Here is a 13,231-nt window from a genome sequence, read left to right on the forward strand (position 1 = left end):
TAAAGCCCCTTGTAAAGAGGGGTGTAGAGGAATCTTTTGTTCTCGCAGTTAGACTTCGACCCCATTCCCGACACAGAGCTCCTAAGACTTTTGTAACTTCCTCAGGGATAGGAGTGTCTGACACTGAGCTCCCAAATCCCTTGGAATTTTCTGGGTGATAGGAATGTCTTTTGTTCAAATAAGGCGACTCTTGGGCTCCTTGACAGGTTCAGGAAGAGGGATGGTCACTAGAAAAACCAAGCCATGATTAAAAGCTTGGAACTTTCAGCCCCATCTCCCATCCTCTGGGGAGGGAAGAGGGACTGTAGATCAAGTTAATGACTGTACATGCCGAGGTGATGAAGCTTCCATGAATATCTCAAAATTACAGGCTTCAGATGGCTTCTGCATTGGTGAGCACATCCACCTGCCAGGAGGGTGGTGCATCCCAACCCCACAGGCACAGACGCTCCTATGCTCAGAACCCTTCTAGACCTTGCCCTATGTATCTCTTCATCTGGCTGTTCATCTGTATCCTTTACCAAATCCTTTATTATATGAAAAATTGTAAATGTAACTGCTTCCCTGAGTTCTGTGAGCTATTCTAGCAAATGACTGAATCCAAGGAGGTGGTCATGGCAAACTCCGACTTGTAGCCAAGTCAGACAGCAGTTGTAGGTAACCTGGGGACCTAGTGTTTGTGATGGGCGTCTGATGTGGGGGGCAGTCTTGTGGGACTGAACCCTTAACCAGTGGGGTCTGCTTTAATTCCAGTTAGTGTCAGAATTGAGTTGAATTATAGGATACCCAGACAGTGTCACAGAGAATTGCTTGATGTATGGAAAACCCACACATCTCATGTCAGAAGTATTGTGAGTGAGGCAAGAATATACAATGGAGAAAAGACAGCCTCTTCAATAAGTGGTGCTGGGAAAACTGGATAGCTACATGTAAAAGAATGAAATTAGAACACTCCCTAACACCATACACAAAAATAAACTCAAAATGGATTAAAGACCTAAATGTAAGGCCAGACACTATAAAACACTTAGAGGAAAACATAGGCAGAACGCTCTATGACATAAATCACAGCAAAATCCTTTTTGACCCACCTCCTAGAGAAATGGAAATAAAAACAAAAATAAACAAATGGGACCTAATGAAACTTCAAAGCATATGCACAGCAAAGGAAACCATAAACAAGATGAAAAGACAACCCTCAGAATGGGAGAAAATATTTGCAAATGAAGCAACTGACAAAGGATTAATCTCCAAAATATACAAGCAGCTCATGCAGTTCAATATCAAAAAAACAAACAACCCAATCCAAAAACAGGCAGAAGACCTAAATAGACATTTCTCCAAAGAAGATATACAGATTGCCAACAAACACATGAAAGGATGCTCAACATCACTAATCATTAGAGAAATGCAAATCAAAATTGCAGTGAGGTATCACCTCACACCAGTCAGAATGGCCATCATCAAAAAAATCTACAAACAATAAATGCTGGAGAGGGTGTGGAGAAAATGGAACCCTCTTGCACTGTTGGTGGGAATGTAAATTGATACAGCCACTATGGAGAACAGTATGGAGGTTCCTTAAAAACCTAAAAATAGAACTACCAAACAATCCAGCAGTCCCACTACTGGGCATATACCCTGAGAAAACCGTAATTCAAAGAGTCATGTACCACAATGTTCACTGCAGCTCTATTTACAATAGCCAGGACATGGAAGCAACCTAAGTGTCCATCAACAGAGGAATGGATAAAGAAGATGTGGCACATATATACAATGGAATATTACTCAGCCATAAAAAGAAACGAAATTGAGTTATTTGTAGTGAGGTGGATGGACCTAGAGTCTGTCATACAGAGTGAAGTAAGTCAGAAAGAGAAAAGTAAATACCATATGCTAACACATATATATGGAATCTAAAAAAAAAAAAAAAAAAAAGGTTCTGAAGAACCTAGGGGCAAGACAGGAATAAAGACGCAGACGTAGAGAATGGACTTGAGGACATGGGGAGAGGGAAGGGTAAGCTGGACGAAGTGAGAGAGTGACATGGACTTAAATATACTAACAAATGTAAAATAGCTAGTGGGAAGCAGCAGCATAGCACAGGGAGATCAGCTCGGTGCTTTGTGACCACCTAGAGGGGTGGGATAGGGAGGGTGGGAGGGAGGGAGCCGCAAGAGGGAGGAGGTACGGGGATATATGTACATGTATAGCTGACTCACTTTGTCATAAAGCAGAAACTAACACACCATTTGAAAACAATTATACTCCAATAAAGATGTTAAAAAATAAAATAAAATAAAGTAAAAAAAAGAAGCATCGTGAGTGTTTAAGTAAAAAGGATACAATTATACTCCAATAAAGATGTTAAAAAATAAAATAAATAAAGAAGTATTGTGAGTGTGGAAGTAAAAAGGATACATGGGAGGAGTGTGCTTTTTCTAAACCAGGGTCAATTTTGAGGATCGGATGAAAAGTACACACATAGACATATGCGTAAAAGTTTGTGAATTTTTTAAAAGGATTCACAGATATTTCCAGGATCAAAGTCCCTCCAAATGTTTCTTGGTTAAAAAGAACTGTTTACTGGAATACCCACAAGACCTATTGCATTCCTGTTGCATTCTTCTCTGTCCTCATTTTGTGCCATGCTCCCCACCGCTCACAATACCTCTTAATTTTCCTGCAGTGTTACATGTTTGTTCCTGCCCACAGCCTCTGCATTAGCTGTTCTTACTTCCTAGAATGCCCTTTCCCCAGAATGGCTCCGTATTATCCTCTGGGTGTCAGCACACTCACCACTTCTTCAGAGAGGCCTTCCTTGACCATCCTAACACAAAGCAACGACACCCTTTCTTTTCATCACATTCCTTTGCTTTAACTGCCTTTTGAGCACTATTATTTCAGAAGATACTTGCTGATGATTTGTTTACTTGTTTATTATCTATATCCCTCCCCCTCTACTGTGTAAGCTCCGGAAGAAGTGCTGTATCTCAGCCCTGATAACGGTGCCTGGCACTTAGTGAGCACTTAATATATACAGTGAATGAGTTAATTCATATAAGGAGTTGAAGAAGTGTCAGAAATATTGTTTTCATCTTTATAGTTCAAGTCTACTCAAAAATAAAGAAGAAACTTAAAGTAAGAATTTTCTAGAAAACGGATTTTTCAACCTCAGCAGTACTGACCCTTTGGGCTGGACAACGCTTGGTTGTGGGCTGTGAGGGGCTATTGTGTGCATTATGAGAGGCTGAGCAGCCTACCTGGCCTCTACTCACGAGATGCCCGGAGCACCTCCTCTCCAGCTGTGACAACCAAAAATGCCTCCCGCAGGGCAAAATTAACTCTGGTCGTGAACCACGATATTAGAACAATGAAGCGAAACCTCCACCCTGCAGATCTTCTGATTCCCTGGATGGCACGGAAGACTGATGTATGAAACAACTTGAGAAATCCAAAAATCAGGAGTCTGGGAGAAAGATCCCATGGTATTAGAATACAGCCATAGAGCCCATGGCTTGAGAAGTAACTATTCTCCTAAATGTCATTAGAGCAAAGGAGGAGTGATTGTTTCCTGAGGACCCGACAGACAGAGGCCGTGTGCATAAAGGAGCTTCCTTGGGCCCCCAAAAGGGCAAAGGCGACTCAGTAGAAGGGGGGCCTCTAAATGCCTAGGAGCTACAGAAGGTGTCAAAAGCAATCAACTGGAATTGAAGTGGATTCACCATGTCCAATGAGCTTCAGGAGAGAGATGCCTATGGATTGGGTATCTTTTAAGAACTCACAGAAACACCTGAAAGAGAAAGGGTCAACTTGAAACCCCTGCCCAGAGAGCACTCATGCTGGATCACCATGACAGTTGAGAACATTCCTGCATCCTTTTCCTCCCCTTCTATGCCCTGCTCCAGGTCTGCTGTGCTGAATCTGAGGTTAGCAAACACAGTTAGGAGGAATAAAGTTCAAGACAGGGAAGGAAAGCAGGCCACAATGCCTTCCCCACCTGCAGGCTTCCTTTCTGCAGCAAGAACAAACTGGAGAAGAAGCAGCTTCAGATGTAAAGCAACTGTTCTGTGACTAACACATGAGAATGGACACTTAAATTATTAGATTGTTTGCATGGCCTAATAACCATCAGAAAAGGCCTGAGAGTATCTGAGCTTTCATCTAGGAAAGCTTCTGCCCACTGATTAAATTGAAGGAGACAGTAGGACACAAAAATAAATTTCGTTTATGAATAAATCCCGTTAAGTTGTGCTTGTTTGACCGTATTCACCACTACGTTCCCCATGCCTGGCACATAACAGACAATACATATTCATGTAATTATATGCTTTAAAACGAATCTGTCCAAACTTCTGTATATTTGTAGGCATTATCTGCTATGTGTCCAAAAAAGAGATGAATTTTCTGTTTCATTCAAGTCACCAAAGAACGGAATGGTCTGTGGCCTCAAAATTCTTTGAAACTCATATTAAGCATTTTCCTTTGGTTTGATTGGATTCTAAGCTTTTCTATTCAAGATCAGGGCACAGTCCTCTTCACTTTCTTTTCCTCCTTATGGCTGGTCATCTTCTCTATCAATCACTTCCCATTGGCAACTCTGACACTATGCAGTAATTTACACAGCTAAACTCAGCTTTGGTTTCCCATCAGGGCTTATAAGGTAAAACACTGTAATCATTAGGTCCTGCTCTAAACTGGCAGGATGTGACAGACAATCTACGATCCGAGATAAGGCCAGTGTCAACTAACTGTGACATTCTATCAAATAGAGCATCCTTAATGTCATGGAGAGTTACTCTCTGCATGGGTGATAAAGTATGGGTAGGCTGACAGGCTCTTCCTTAACTGTACTCATTGGCCTTGGTACGTTCATGCCAATTCATTGTTTTATAACAGATTGGCTCACACTGAAAATGAGGATTCAATTTGAGATTTTATTGTTAACCTTTAAGGTCCTTGGAGGCTCTGTCGGGCTCTTCTGCCGACAGGAGCTAACTGAAGTTTATGCTCCCATTCGTTGGTGTCTTTCAACCATGATTTTACATTGACACGTCCACATCTTTCTCCCATGCCTTTCCAACAGTGCGTAACATAAAAATTACTTATTTTCAGATATGAATAAAAATTGGCGACTGGCATCCCATACTTGCTGTACTTTCTAGTGGAGTTCATTTTTGGATATCAACCTATTTGACTTTCTTTTTGTGCTTGATGACACTTTTCCCCATTTAGTACTGTGACTCGAATCTGAACAGAGCTAGAGCAAGGTCTTATGAAGGGTGACTTTGAATACTGCTCCCAAGCCAATCATGGAAATAGCTTCCAGATTTCTTCTTTAGCATCAAACCTACCAGATCTGAGGCCCTTTATTAAAATAAATGATGACTACAAGTTTGAAATGAGTCTCAGGAAAGAAGCACAAGAAAAAAAGAAGGATATACTTGATTTGAAGGAACATTAGGAGCTACCGAGCACTGAGCTTGACCAAAGTGCACCTAGAATTGCAGGATTCATTTTAGGCCTGAAAGTGCTTACAACTGACTAGGCAACAATGGCATCAAGGCACCTCAGGAATGATGACAACTATTCCAGCCAAACCTCAAAAACTCTGTAAAAGTAAATTGGATGATAAAGGCCAAGTAATCTCAGCTTTGTTGATGGAATGTTTCTTCTACTTTTTAAAGTACTGTAATGGGTACATGAGGTTCATTGGATTCTTTCATTTTGCTTTACTTATGCTCTTTTAAGGCAAATGGATGGGCAAGAAAAGAGTACATTTTCCTATAAATGAGTGAACTTATAAATAAGGATCTTGGTTGTGTAAAAAAACCTCCTCTATTCAGAAGGATGTTTTTTAATAAATGCAAATATTTCTAGTTTTTTTACGTGTTCCGCTTAGATTTCTTAAGCCTTGGGCTGTTATCCAGCACAGCATCAGGTATGCAACGAGGTCTATTGTACTCCATATTGGCAAAAAACTTATTAAAGCAAAGCTAAAAGAGAGATGGCATGGAGCCAATTCTACTGTCAATTCCCCAGCTTGTTTTTCTGTCCCTCCCTTGGAAGCCAACCACATCTCCCCTTTCATTTGTATAAAGAACAAAGCAACCTGCCTCTGTTAAGAGTTTTCGTTTTTTAGTACTGTTTGTTATAGTAGGCAGTATCAATGCCTGTGGTAGCCCACCATGCTCAGACTCTAAAATGCCACTTTCCACCAGAAGGCTAAATTTCATTATGGGACACCCAAGAAGCTTAAGTATGCGAAATGTCAGAGACATCATAACAGTATACATGTGGGTTCTGAATTATGATTACTTTTGGCCAGTTTTTCTATATGACTAGACTTCTAATATGTGGGGGAAGAAATCAAGTGTCTGTTGCTTAGCAGGAAGCAAACAACGTATCACTCTTTGAGCGCTGCAACTGGTTGAATGATTCTGATCACCTCAGAGAACAGCAGATTTCACTTTGGTGGGATACCTATAATAATGTTATGGAATATGTCAAATATCTTCCATTTCTTCCTCTAGGTCCTTCTTTCCACCCTTCGCCATCTGCTCTTTGCTCTGAGAGACTGGTCTTTTGGCTTCTCGTTGGGTTCAGTCAATGGTGGACCCCCTTCAGAAGCTTGGTGTAAGTGAAAAGAGCAAAGTCATGTATTAATTTTCGATTTCTTGGTTCCTTCCCTGTGAGTTGCCTTGACTGGGCAGTGTACCTTTGCAGAAGATAATTGCTTCTTTAATGGTAGTTCATTCTATACAATTCTCTCCTTCCCTATTCTGATAACCAGTGTCTCTGCCTGTTTCCTCAGGCCTAGGATGGTACTAGATAGGATACTACCAGCCTCAGTTAGTTATTCAACACACATACCTTTGAAAATTCCCTGTGTCAACAAACCTTCCTTAAATCATTCTGAGAGTCCCATCAGTTTCCTAATTTTACATTTTTGCAGATACATGGGGCAACAGAAAATTGGAAAGATGTTAAATATAACCTGAAAAATCAGGAATAATATATTTGGAAGTGAACCTCATCCAAAAGGTGACTAGTAGACGGGGTGAAGAATAAGGTCCAAGTACAATTCTATCATTAGATCAAAGAAAACAGAATTTGCAGAAAAGATAATGAATATGTTTAAATGTCTGAAGAACTATTATATGAAGAATGGATTAGATCAAGGTGCCTTTGTACAGAAGAGGATTTGTAGCATATTTGTGGAAGTAAGAGAGGTAGAGTTTGATTCAATATAATAAACCATTTACTTTTGTTTAGAATTGAAATGATCTGCCTCATCAGGAAACAAATATTTTACTATAAAATCCATTGAAATGGCGGTAGGGAGATTTTTTTTTTGAGATGAAAAGATGCATTCTTGTATTGGGAGAGGTACTGGACTGCATATCTTTATGATTCCTTCCAACTCTAAGATTTGGTGTTGCCATGGTCTCATTGTAACCCAAATAAAACACAGGGCCTCTTCTGACTCATTTTGGGGCCACAATGAAAGAAAGGGACCATAAATTGCAAGGCACGTTAAAAGTAACTACAACCTTTTTTTGAATTGCTTGGACACCATTGAAAGGGATTCAATCAATTATTTACAATAAAGACTTCTTAAGTTTTCATTTCTTCCTTCTCTCTGAAAGCTGCTTCTATCAACTCTCTTATTTTCTCCTGTCAAATCTTTCCATCAATATTCTCCTAGTTACCACATCTACTAAGGCATTGTCTTCTTACTCACCCACCCAACTTTTGTACTTTTTTTCTTTCCCTCTGTACTAAGAGGTAATTCTCTATATCTTCTTCTTGATTTTTCTTTCCATTGACTACATCTAGGTACACAATAGGATGAACATAGTAATGTAAAGTGCTGTGTTGTGTTGTAAATGTCTAGGTGGTGAGGAAGAGAGTGGTAGTACTGGATAGAGAGGAAAGATAGGAAGTTTTGATTCATTAAACATTTTTGTCCCCGTCACATTAGTTTCTCAAATAAGTAAGGTAACTGGAATGGCAACACATTACTTCTAATATATCATGCTTATATAAGAATTTGTTTAAGAAGATTGTTGAATACAAGAAGAAATATTGATATGAATAACATTTGAAGCTAATAATCACAAAGTTTTAGGCGAGACTTTTTTTTTTTTTTTTTTTTTGGTTGAATTGCAATGGCAACTTTCCATGCATTTAAGTCCCACCAATTTATTTACTGTCTGCATCATCCACCACTTTGGGCAAGTTAGCTGAGTTCTCTCTTACCTCAATTTCCCCACCTAAGTAACAGTGACAATAATAATAGTATCTACCTCATGGGGGAAACTATGAAGTTTAAGTAATATATTTCCATAGAGCACTTAGAACTACGACTCATCAAAGGTCACAATAAGTATTGCTACCACTGTTATAATTTTTATTATAATAAGTATTATTATAGCTACAAAGCTCTATATGATATACATATTAAGCTTTAGCTTGAAATTTTTTAGAGAAATAAAGTTAATCTAAAAGTTCTGATTATATTCATGGTAAAGATTGGCTAGGTGGACGGACATTCAACTAGTTTTCTCTTTTTCTTAGACTAAATTTTCCAGTCTCTTCTGAGGTTAGGTGTAGTCATACGTCAGAGATCTATCCAATGAAATGGGATTGGAAATAAGATGTATCACTCCCAGGACTGGCCCATAAAACTCCTCTCATGCCCAAGGCTTCATGATCGATACCCTTCTGTGACATGATCAACCTGAGATGGCAATGTTGGTAGCCACATCTTGAAGATGACAGAACCACAAGTTGGAAGGAGCCTTGGGTCCTTGAATTGCTGCTTGGAAGAAAGTCACTTGCCAATTTGAGACACTTATTTTAGACTTTATCTGAGGGTGAAATAGACTTCTATTGTCTTCAAGCCCATTCATTTCTTACTTTTTTTGCTGTAATACCTAGGGTTACCACCCAGAGAAAACTATAATTCAAAAAGATACATGCAACCCTATGTTCATAATAGCACTATTTACAATAGCCAAGACATGGAAACAGCCTAAATGTCTACTGACAGATGAATGGATAGAGAAGATGTGGTACATATATACAATGGAGTATCACTCAGCCATCAAAAAGAATAAAATAATGCCATTTGTAGCAACATGGACAGACCTAGAGATTAACCTACTAAGCGAAGTAAGTCAGAAAGAGAAAGGCAAATACCATATGATATCACTTATATGTGGAATCTAAAATATGACACAAATGAACACATCTACAAAACAGAAACAGACTCACAGATATAGAGGACAGACTTGTGGTTGCCAAGAGGGGGAGGGGGTAGGGGAGGAAAGGATTGCAAGTTTGGGATTAGCGGAGGCAAACTTTTATATATAGGGTGGATAAACAACAAGGTCCTACTGTAGAGCACAGGGAACTATGTTCAATATCCTGTAACAAACCATGATGGAAAAGAATATATATATATATGTAACTGAGTCACTTTGCTGTACAGCAGAAATTAACACAACATTGTAAATCAACTATACTTCAATAAAATTTTAAAAAATACCTAGGTTTACCTAGCTAGTACAACAATATGCTGAGCATCGTGATTATTCTAACTTAAGCACCTTGCAAAATCTCTCACCAAAATAATCTTATTGGAGTAAAAAGTCTTTGACATGATTTAAGTTAAAACATCAAACTTAAAAATTTTCGTTCGTGTATCTTCCTTGTACCCTAAATATTTCTCTCACTGTATTTTTCAAGGCTTCTCCTCTTAGTTGCAAAATGTTTTAACTCTCTGGTTGAATATTAGGTCAATATTCTACTTCTACCAGACCTGCAGCTACTTTTTTTCTTCTTGTAATTTTGATCATGAATATATACAGATGGTAGCTGTGGTTGGTGCTCAATACAATGTCCTAGAAGTAGGAATCAAATAGCTTTGTTACTAACAGGAAGTAGGATGTAAGTGGAAAACAATGACAGAAATTTGGCCCCGAAGTCCATAACACAGTGGGAAGCACTAGTGGAAACTCTTTTGGCATTAGATAGATGGAGAAAACATGCCTTGATAAAAGTATTTCTTTTTAAATTTAGTTTTAATGGCATTTTACATATTCAGTTTCTTTGTTCCAAGTGGTATAAAGTGAGTCACAATCCCAGGAAGAGTACATAACCGAATTAGCATGATTATGACGTTAACTATCTATGAACGCATATTTGCTACACATTAATAGAAATTATGGCGATAATAACACTCTCTAGGCTGTCTCGGGAACATGGAAGACACACCGCTAACATGGATAAAGTGCCCTGAATTGTTGAGTAGGTGGGTGGTATAGTATTGTGATTTATAATAAGAAATATGTATTTGGTCTTCAACCCCATTCCTGGCACAGAGCTCCTAAAACCCTTGTAATTTCCCAAGTGATGAGAGCTATTAAGGTCTCTTTTGCTGTGTTAATGAGGTGACTTTTGGACCACCCCTAAGGATGGGAGCTGGTAAACAGGAGAACTGACCAGGTGATTAGAGAGTTTCACCCCTCCCTCCCCCCACCTCTTCTGGGAAGGGAGAGGGGCTGATGGTTGGATTTCCAATGGCCAATGAGTTAATCAATCATGCCTCTGTTTTCACGCCTCCATAAAAACCTGAGAGGACAGGATTTGGAGAGCTTATGGGCTGATGGACATGTGGAGGTGCTAGGAGACTGGTGCACCCAGAGAGAGTATGAACGCTCCATATTCTTGCCCCATACACTCCCTTATGCATTTCTTTCACCTGGCTGTTCCTGAGTTATACCCTTTTATAATAGAAAAGGAATCTAGTAAGTAAAATGTTTCTCTGAGGTCTGTGAGCCGCTCTAGCAAATCAACTGAACCCAAGAAAGGGTCTGTGGGAACCTTCAATCTATAGCTGGTCAGCTGGTCAGAATCACAGGTGACAACCTGGACTTGGGACTGGTGTTGACAGTTGTATTGGGGGGGGGGGCAGTCTTGTAGGACTGATCCCTTAACCTGTGGATCTGATGCTATCTTTGGGTAGATAGTGTCTAATTGAGTTGAATTATAGGACACCCAGCTGGTGTCTGAGAATTGCTTGTTGGTGTGGAAACCCTCCCCCTCCTCCCCCCTCCCCCCACCACATAACAAACACATTGGAACTGGGTCCTTAATTCAAGCCAAGTCTCATGCCTTAAAATGTAGTAATCCTGCCCTCATAAACTTATAAATTATCGATGGTAGGGAGAATACTTTTATTCTTTTACTCCTCACCCACAGATGTGAATTTAATGCTGAGCCTTTGATTATTTAACTTACATCTATTAAATAAATGAAATTCTCATCCTTATTCTAAAGACACTATATTGAAGAAGGGGAAATAATTAATATATTTTCCTAAGGACAAGACATCTTTTACTTAAAAAGTTATTTGTGTCAGTAGAATTTTGTTTTCATATACTCAGCACTTTTTTCCCTATTAAGTTAAACAGGTTTAATGTTTTCTGTGTTTTTTTTTAGGAGTTTTCCTTTATAATGCCCTTTCAATGGATATGCTCCAAGTCCTAAGAATCCTTCATGAATTCATATTAATTAGAAAAGTTTGTTGATCAAATCTGCGACACTGTGAATAAGATATTATAGTAGAAGTTATCTGTCTTAAATCTGATAATTTCATTCTAAACAAAGATAATTTTTTTTCTTGTGTGATGTTTTACAGTAAAAGTCTCATGATTTCAATTTACTGTAACTCAAAACATTTCTCAGATTTTAATACATTTCACAGTGTCTGTCAGAGTGGAAAGAATAAGAGAACTTTGGGCTGGGAAAAGAAGACGATTTGTTTCTACCTTACAGATGGAGAAAGTGAGGCAGACAATGACTCACGTACATGGAGAAAATCACAAGGCAAAGCTCTGAAGAAACTATGCCACGCTTTTCCACTAAATGCCAAAACTGTAAAGCTGCCACAGACATACACGTATTTTCAGAGAAAAGAGATACTCCTGTTATTTTAAATGTCTTTTAAAATAAACATTAGCTTTCATAGGAAGTCATTAATAATTTCAAAGATGCAGCAGTCTAGATCAAAGTCAATGAATGGACCTTCATACACATATATGATAGATATATTTTAAATTTTATTGTAGTTTTCTACCTAAATCATATTGCTTATTGTTGCTGCAGCTCCAAGTAATACACTCTGATTTCTTGTGCCCCACCTCCAGCATAAATAAATAAGCATTATTTTCACTTACATTGTATTCTAAAAAGTCATTCTTAATTTATTTTTCAATTTCCCATCAGATCTGTCATGTCCATCAGATTATCTTAAATATGAGAATTCCTAATAAACTTTGATTTCCATCATCCTCCCCTGCCCTCCAATGGAATCCTCACTTCCACAGTGTCCTGCCCTCTTGTGTGTAACAGGATTCTGACTTTCTGGGCTTGCAGCATCAATTGTATAATTTGAGAAAAAATTATCCTGTAAAAGAAGATTATTTCTATGACGTGTAAGAAGAAAAAAAGGGTGTTACCCTAACAGCTGTAAAACTTAGCACTCTGTCTTTCCTTGTGGCTACACAATGCTAAACATCCAGATGCAATGTCATCATTTCAGACAATCAGCTGGGTGCCTCAAAACAGGAGGAGTTTGGTAGCTGATAAACAAAGCAGCCTGACTGACTGGCTTTTCTCATTTGCATCTGGCTATTTTGACACTCTCCAGACATAACCTTTATCATAACATGACCCAAAATGAATGTGAGGTCTGGGTCCAATGATTGGAGGTGAGCATGATGTGTAAAATTACTCTCACTTACTGTGATGCCTTAACGCTGCTCATCCTAAATTCTTAGAAATTTTATACCACGTTAAAAAAATTTCAGAGGGCTCACATACTCGAAAAAAATTTTAACTTAAGAAAATCATTCACTCTAGGATGCTCTTGCAAGGACCACATCTCTCAAAACTTTTCCTAACACCCATCTTGCCTTTAAAAAAAAATTAGGTGTCATATTTTGTTGGGAGAATCCAGTTAGACTGTTAGGAAACAGAAAGAATTCCTTTATTCTTATTTATTTCTACTCCAAGTTTTATTTCTCAGCATTTAGACACAGGCTGAATAAACTAAATCATATTCACAATCATAATGGATTTTAAACACACTCTTAGCCAGAGTTTTCAACAGTAAAAAGTACAATTTAAAAAAGAATCAGGGACTTCCCTGGTGGCGCAGTGG

The 13,231-nt window shown here is 38.6% G+C and overlaps 2 long non-coding RNA genes across 2 annotated transcripts in view; one reads left to right on the forward strand and one right to left on the reverse strand.

The window, feature by feature from the left end:
• Positions 1 to 13,231, reverse strand: part of LOC309607563 — a 736,883-nt gene that overhangs the window by 188,690 nt on the left and 534,962 nt on the right. The gene's annotated exons all lie outside the window — the stretch shown is intronic.
• On the forward strand, positions 1,588 to 11,853 carry LOC309607503. Its single transcript, XR_014232425.1, has 2 exons — positions 1,588 to 2,303; positions 2,365 to 11,853. It is a non-coding gene; the product is annotated as an uncharacterized lncRNA (long non-coding RNA).

Source organism: Balaenoptera borealis, assembly GCF_965194805.1.
Source record: "Balaenoptera borealis genome assembly, chromosome: 12".
NCBI lineage: Eukaryota > Metazoa > Chordata > Mammalia > Artiodactyla > Balaenopteridae > Balaenoptera > Balaenoptera borealis.